We start from the raw sequence: 8,369 nt of genomic DNA, 5'->3' as shown, positions 1-8,369 counted from the left end.
GCACTGGGCCCTGCACGTGATAGGTGCCAACTTCCCGGCAATGAAACTGTTAAAGATCCTACTTGCAAAACAAAACAAAGCAATTACTTAGTAAGGGGTGTGCAGGAGGCAGCCAATCAATGTTTCACTCTTACATCGATGTTTCTCTCTCTCCCGCTCCCTTCCTCTCTCTCTAAAAGCCAATAAAAATATATTTTTAAAAGCTATAATGATAGAAGGGTCCTTGAAGAGAAGGCAGGAACAGTACAGAATCACCTGAACCCTGAAATGCAATGCACTCCATCATCCCTAACATTTCCCCTCTCTGATGGAGCCCCGAAGAGTGCCTGGGAAGCGTGTCATGCCAAGCATTTACTGCATGGGGCAATGCTGGGGGGCGGGCTGTGTGCAGCATACGCTACAGTAAGTCCAACTGGTTGGAGAGGAGTCCAAGCAGGATTCTGCTGGTATTAATTTAGGAAGACAACTCAGCTGGCAACTTTTAAGGAACTCTAAACAACTGCTTTTGCAAACTTTCTCATGTGCCATTTTAAGAAACGCTACATGACTAGCTGTCAGCAGGTGTTTGTCATTGAGGAGGCTGATGTTGCTAAGTCGAGGATGACAGCTCCTTGTTGTTCGAGACCAGCAGAAAGTCTAGCAAAGCTCCCCACGCAGTGCCTGCGAAGGAGAGGACCTTGGGTTTGGTCAACACGTGCACGTGATTCAGAGGCCGAGTGGGTCAGGGGGGAAAAGGCCTCAGAGCCAAGCTGCACCGGGATGGGGACCAGAGAGTGGAGCCCGGAGCCCTGGGCAAATGCGGCTACTGCCCTGGGAGGCCGTGGATGATGACAGAGGCAGCTTCCTCTCAGGTCCTGATGAAGTAGACTCAGGAACTGCCTAGAAAAATGCCTGTCGGGGTTCTGGGGCTCCGGCCTCTGAGGAGAAGTGGTACCCAGGGGCTAAGCTTCCCAACACACCAGATGTCGGGGGCAGCCTCCGTGAGACACTAGTAATGTAAAGTAGTTCCTAGAATAAGGTTGCCAAGGGATACAGGAAGCCAGCTTTCATGAGCATCAATGCCCCCGTCTGGCGCAGGGCCTTAGAGGACATCCCAACACACCACGGTGGGCGGTGGGCGGGGAGACCCCTGGCCTCAGCACCAGGAGACCATTCTCCAGTCTTTTATATATACTAGAGGCCCAGCACATGAAATTGTGTGAGGCTCAGACCCGCTGTGCTGGCGGGACCCCAGGCCTCGTTGCACGAAGCCACGGGCCTGCCTCCACCGCACAGCTCTGACCCGTTGTTTGGTCGTGACGCCATTAGGGTGTCATGACCACAGGCCTTTTATAATATAGGATATTTTTAATTGATTTCAGAAAGGAAGGGAGAGGAGAGAGAGAGAAACATCAATGAGAGAGAATCATTGATCAGCTGTCTCCTGCATGCCCCACACTGGGGATCGAGCCCACAACCCAGGCGTGTGCCCTGACCGGGAATCGAACTGTGACCTCCTGGCACGCCAGCAGGGCTGTCCTCCACACCCGGAGCTTCTTTGAGCCTCAGTTTCCTTCTCTACAAAGCAGAGATGTTAACACCTGGCCTGATTGCTTTCCAAAGCTGTTCTGAGGAACCACGAAGAGAATAAAGGCAGACACACTGTACACTGTCAACGCCTGTGACCGTGACCGGCGAGGAGGCTTAACATCACAGTGGCCCTCACACACCTGCGCCTCTGGGTCTGGGCACCGAGGGCTTGTGGGGATCCATTTCACACCCAACTGGATCTGAACCCCCAAGTCTCTATTGCTGCTCAACCAAGTTCCCGCCTTAAAGCTCGGATGATGACCCTAATTTCAGGGTGCCCTGGAGACTCATCTAGGGGAGGCAAATCTTCACAAGCACCATGGAGGGAGTACCCCTCAAACAACAAACACAAAAGAACCTATCACACCTGCGCCAGGAAGCACCCCGTGTCCTCCAAATGCTCCCTGTCTGGCCCCAGTTTATAGAGCAGAATCTAGCATCTCTCTCTCTCTCTCTCTCTCTCTCTCTCTCTCTCTCTCTCTCTCTCTCTCTCTTTCTCTCTCCCCCCCACCCCCCATGATCATCAACCAGAAGGTCAAGGTGAGAAGGCCCTGAGCCGCTTTCTTTCGGAGGGGAGGGAGAGCAGAGACCAGCTGTCTCAGAGACCTCGGAGAGGCCCAGGGCCGCCAGGTGGCCATTCACCCAAAGATAGAAAGCAAACCTTCAGCTCGATGCCGCTGCCAGAAGGGAACGCACTCACACTTGTAGCGCTATTTCCTGGCTGAGAGCTGACCTACATTGCCGTCCCTGCCCACACTGGTAATTGTTTACCGCGGGGTGCCTGTTCTTTGGCCGCCGTCCTTTCTCTGGTGTTCAGCCTGTTAATTGGTTTCCAGGGGTTCTGTTGCACCAACTGTACTGAACCCCTCCCTGTGACCTGTCTGCTGGCTTTCTTGAGCAGGCCCAGGGGGGCGGGTGCCCTCAAAGACATCACCGTGACCCCCAAAGAGTGTTCCACTCACAACACACATCTTGGAAGAAGGGAGCTTGTGACCACGTGGGCCGAAGAGAGGAGGGGACAGGGGATTGAGAGGGGAAGGCAGGCAGGTTAGCCTGAAGGGTCGCTCTCTCTTCTTTCTTGGTTAAGACCAAAGAATAATCAAAGCAGGAAAGGACTGCGAGGGCAGAGAGGGATGTGGCGCGAATGCCCCCCTTAAGGAGAGGCTGGGAGCTCTATGCTCCGGGCCGGGAAGCCAAGGATTCCAGAGGATAAGGAGAGTAACAAATCAAAGCCCCTTTAGATGGTCGCAGGTAGGGACTCAAGTGAGGAGACTGGATCAGAGAGGGAGAAGTGACTGAGCTGGTGAGTGGAAGCATCTAGAACAGCTCTCCAGACTCCCAGCCTCCCTTGACAATGGTCTCTCTACTCGTGAGTCAGATGCCTCTGTGCCTGCCCTTCCAGGTGGGTGTTTATCTGTTGGATTCCGCTCTATCCTGAGTGCCTGGCACATAGAAACCAATCAATACCTTTGGAATAAGTGCATGCCGTCCACAGGGACCCTTTCCCCTTAAGGCAGAATGCATTGGGTTCTATACAGGCTGCTTGGGGCTCAGACCTGTAAGTGCATTTTATAGGGGTTTTCTTTACATGCTGACCACAGCCCTGTTTCAACAGTGGGGGTGCTGTTTTCATGACCTGGGGAGCTGGGCGCCACAGCGTGGATAACGTCCGTGTGGGGGCCGGAGGGAGAGGGGGGGGGGCCTATGAAAATGTTTGATGGTCTTTTAGTTAAAGGAGTTCAGTGAGAAAAGCAGAAGCAAGCGCCAGCCGGAGTGGAGCAACCGGGGGACCAACCGCCTCAGATCAAGGCCAGGAGAGGACAGCCAGGGCTCCGGCAGGTGTGCCGGGAGGGACAGCGCGGCCGGGAACACTGAGTGATGAGCAAGGCCCTGCCAGAATCAAGCGAAGGCTCGTCGGAGATGTGCCTCGGGCAGACGATCAGAGAGGTCTGGGGACGTGCTGGCCCTTATGAAGTGCTGCTGGAGTCACTGTGAGTCACTTGGTGCCAGGCCTCCGGTTGGAAAGGCAACCCAATTATAACAGCTCCTGTGGGGGCACCTGGTGTATGTGGTGAAGATGCTGTTTCTGGCCCCCTCGCCAGGGACAGGTTGGGCTGAAAGGCAGGGCCTTCTATGCCTCTACAGCTCAACAGACCCCTGGACACACGGGCAAAGCCCTGTTTTAACCACGTGCTTTGAAGGAGAAAGAATGTTGGAGAGCAAGCCAGGGCCGAGGAAGGGCTGTGGAGGGGCCGTGGAGGGGCCGTGGAGGGGCCGTGGAGGCAGGAGGAAGCAGGGCCCGGCCTGGGGTGAGCTCTCTGGCTGGGGTGCCAGGCACAGGCCCTCGGTGTTTGGCTGGGCAGGCTGTTCTGCCACCAGGGAGCTCAGCCGCGTGTGCCTGGGGGAAACCAGCCCACGTGACGCTGCTCTGACTCAGCCAGAGCCCTGGGCACCGAAGGTTTCATCAAACCTTAGCCAGTTCAGGACATTCCAGTCCACAAAGTCCCTGAGTCAGATTCCCTGGGTAGAAAAACAGATGGTGCTAACAGTGCCCCTTCCTCTAATCAGCATTAAAAAAATTCAATGAAAGGAGAGAGTTTAACGGTTCACAGCACATCCTTCAGAGTCACATTCACGGCTTTGACTCTGCCGGCGACCTTCGTGTAAGGCAGGACGGCTGGCCCTTCCTGCAGGAACGACCGTCTAGGGCAGGCGTGGGCAAACTACGGCCCGCGGGCCGGATCCGGCCCGTTTGAAATGAATAAAACTATTCAAAAAAAAGACCGTACCCTTTTATGTAATGATGTTTACTTTGAATTTATATTAGTTCACACAAACACTCCATCCATGCTTTTGTTCCGGCCCTCCGGTCCAGTTTAAGAACCCATTGTGGCCCTCAAGTAAAAAAGTTTGCCCACCCCTGGTCTAGGGGCCGAGGGGAGGCCAGCTCTGAAGGAAGGAACAGCCCATCCATCCTCCCACTGCTGTAGGAGGTCCACGAGAAACGAGACCGAGGTTTATCCCAAAGCACAGGCCTCTGCTGCAAGTCAACATTTAGGATTTTATTTCCGGGGCTGAAGGCAGGCGCTGGCTCCCACCTTTCCCTCCAGCCCTCGCACCAACACTGAATAATGCAGCGTGCGTTCCCCCCACAGCCTGGGGAACAGTCTGCTGGGTGGAAAGGCCTCGCAGCTGCAGCCTGGCTGCGGAGCCCTTTAATCAAGGTCACAGCAGGCTCGAGAGCACAGAAAACAAGGGTGCTGCTCCCCGCACCCCACCCCTACCTCTTCTGGGATCTGGGGAGCCTGGGGACCTGGAAGGACCAGGATGTACCCCGGGACCAGGGAGGTGCAAAATTTTCCTTAGCTCTAAAGGAGTAGGAGGAAGGGATGGGAAAGGCCAGGCTGGCAAGCTCTCGTCTCTCCCCTCAGGGCACAGGGGGCCCATGGCGTCTCCTGCTTGTAACCCAGTGTGACGTACGTGGTCAGCACGTTTGCAGGGAGGGTGGGGAGAAGGTGGACAACTGAATGTGCTCTGGCCTTGCACCATCACGGAGGGTTTCTCCACTGTGGCGTGGCACAAAGAACGCCGAACCCAGGCTCGGGTGGCGAGGTTCCGTAGTGTCGAGGCCGTGTGACGCTCGGGAAACCCAGCTCCCTCTCTGATTCTCCAGCTCCTTTGGTATGGAAGAGGACAGTTGATTCTTTGGTCTCTTTCAATGGTTCTCCACTAATTAGAATATTTTTTTTTAAAAAATAATAGGGTTTTTTTCCCCTCTCCTCCACTAGATGGCACTGTGTCTCCAACTGCAGGGCCAGGGCCTGCAGCAGTCCTGTGGGTGTTTGTTCAGCCGTTCCGCTTGGCCTAGCACAGCCCAGGCCAGGCTGGCTGCTGCCCTGCCAGCAGGAGGCTGAGATTGTGCAATCCGGCTCTGCAGGTCGAATCCGGGCAGAACAGGAAATGGCCAGGAGCTTACACTTCAAAAGGCATTTGGGTTTCAAAGGGTATAAAGCTCTGGTGAAGGTTGGGCAGACCAGGTAGTTTCCTGGAGGCGAGGCCTGGACTTGAACCCCACATGTGCATCCTCTTTTCACCAGGACACGTCGTCGCCAGAGGATCCTGGCACAGACTCTGTGCTAGACCTCCACTTTCTGCACCGTTTTCTAGAATGTCAGCCTCATAGATCAAAGGCGCTGCAGCATCAGAGAGAACCCCAGGGCAAATGTCCGCGGCTGCAGCATCCCTGTCTCCTATGGCCTGCACCTTTCCGCGTGTCTGTTCAAGTCCAGGATGAAAAGACTGACATCTCTTTCCACTGTAATCTCCACATTGGTGTTTTTTTTAAAGAGAAGATGAAATAGTTCAACAAATGTTCCAGAATAATCATGTTTAAAATATAGTCAGTAAACTCTTTTTTTGAGTCTTTCAAACAACACAGTATTGGGTAAAAATACTTACAGTCTTTTGTGGAGGGGAAATGGCACAAATGTTTCTAAAGCTAAGTTAAATTCTGTGAGCAAATATTAGAATATAAGGAACAAATGGAAGACGGTTTGTGGCATTTGTGTGATGGGGGGAATTTTTCTTCCTTAAATTTAAAGTGTTCCTTGTGCTCTGATGTTTGAAAAATATCAATAGCAAATTCCCTATGACCAGGATCTACGGACTCCTAAAAAGCTTCCTGTATTTCCCTAACATGTGTTTCAGTTTTAAAACCCCTTTCAAGTTCTCTGCCCAAAGGTCAGAATTTCCATCAAGTGTGACTGTTCCTGAGTTATTTTTAAAGATTCCCTTTCTGAACCTCACCATTGATGTTTTTTCCACTGATTTTTTTTTTAAATGTAATGTTTTGGATGTAACAGAATAGTTATTTGTTCTTTTCTCTCTAAATTGAAGGTGGTATAATACTGAAAACATTTTATCAAAAATGAATTCATAATGTCACCACTGTAAAATAACTACCTTTACCATGCATATTGGAGGCCTGGTGCATGAAATTCGTGCACAGGGCGGGGGGTGGGGGGCACAGCCCGGCCTGCAATGATGCCAGCGTCCTGTGCCCTGGCCTCTGGCCAGAGGCCCCTCCTTCCCTTTGTGCAGTGGGGGCACAGGACACTGGGCTCATGTCGCCGGGGCAATGCCACCAGCATCCCACCCTGGCCGCTATGGGCACCGCCATATTTGTGACAGAGTGACAGTTAATTTGCATATTACCCTTTTATTAGATAGGATTCCTACTTGGATGCTGGCCACCTATATGGGCATTTTTGTTTAGTTATAATCAGAATACATGCTATTTTGAAGAACACTTTTTTTAATTGTCTAAAGTTTTACGTATGTCTCCTTTTGCCCCGATTGACCCTCCCCCCCACACACACACCAGTCATTCCCACCCCGGGCAAGCCCCAGTGTCTACGTCCATTGGTTATGCTAATATGCATGCATACAAGTCCTTTGGTTGCTCTTTAATCCACTCCCCCCTCCACCCCCTGCCATTTGTCTCTGGATCTATTCTTATTCATCAAATTATGTTGATCATTATATATATCCCACATATGAGTGAGATCATGTGATATTTATCTTTCTCCAACTGGCTTATTTCACTTAGCACAATGTTCTCCAGTGAAGAACACTTCTTTTTAAAGACTTGCCAAAAATTTATCCAATATCCACTGATGTAGTTTCCAGTGAGAAAAGTGTCACTACCTAATGCAGAGAGCCTATAGAACGATATTTAGTTAAAGCTAAAGGCATACTGGGGAATTACACTACTAACCCTACCTATTTAGTTCCTAGGAACAGTAATACCTGTGGACTCTGATTAGTATGAAAGGACTAGGAGGCATCCACATACCTGACTCAGCATCCTTAGCCCATCCTCCAATTTATTTGCCCTTCCTTTGCATCCCCTGGGGCCTCTCTATTTAGCGCTTTTGAAAGTCCATCTTCCTTAGTTTATTATTTATCTACTGGTGTGTGGAGATAAAAGATACTGGACAGTGTCTCCTTCCTTATCTTTCTATCTCGGCCCAAGTGTAAGCACAGCACCTCACACTTGAGGTTGAAGGAATGAGAGATTGGGCGGGGGCATCTTTGTTGTCGGAGACCGGAGACAATGGGCTGCAATCTACAGTGGAAATGGAGCTTCTGAAAAAAGGTAAAAAAAAATCAAATAGGGCTATGCTTCCACTCCCAGTGACAGGAGGAGCTAGAAATACTTCCCAAGTACAAGATTCTGCCTTCCATCCTTTCATCTCCCACCCGGCAAGGAGGGGTGGCACTAGCCACCAGAGGCACATGGGTTTATGTGCACCAGGAATCACCCCACTCCTTCCACAGACTCAGTGCTATCCTTCACTGGTCTATGCAAATCAAGAGAATCCAAATCAGTTCCTTTTCTCAGGGTGGTGCTCATTCACCCTCGCATCAGGCTGTCTCGGCTGCCGCCTGGGTTTCCTGAGAAAGGGCAGGAGCCATATCAATAACTCACGGCAAGAAAGACACTGGGGAGTCACTTCAACACCAAATTTATTTCTGGCTACACTTTATGGCACAGTACTTTTGCTTTAACTACCTACAGAACAGGTCGAGATCACTGCTAATGTTTAATTACAACAAATAGAAAATAAACTTCGGTGGTGTCCTTAAACTTTGCTCGGATCAGCCTTGCAGAAACCAGTAATGAGACATGGCAGGCCGGTAATTAAAATGTAGACTTTGCTTTCATGCCATTACAGGGTAAGAATGGGCATGACTTGCTAAACTACTTCCATCTGATGGCGATTACTTGATCATTCTCT

This window comes from Myotis nattereri (genome assembly GCF_964212035.1).
Source record: "Myotis nattereri genome assembly, chromosome: 3".
Classification (NCBI taxonomy): domain Eukaryota; kingdom Metazoa; phylum Chordata; class Mammalia; order Chiroptera; family Vespertilionidae; genus Myotis; species Myotis nattereri.
Note: the sequence above shows the minus strand (reverse complement) of the source record.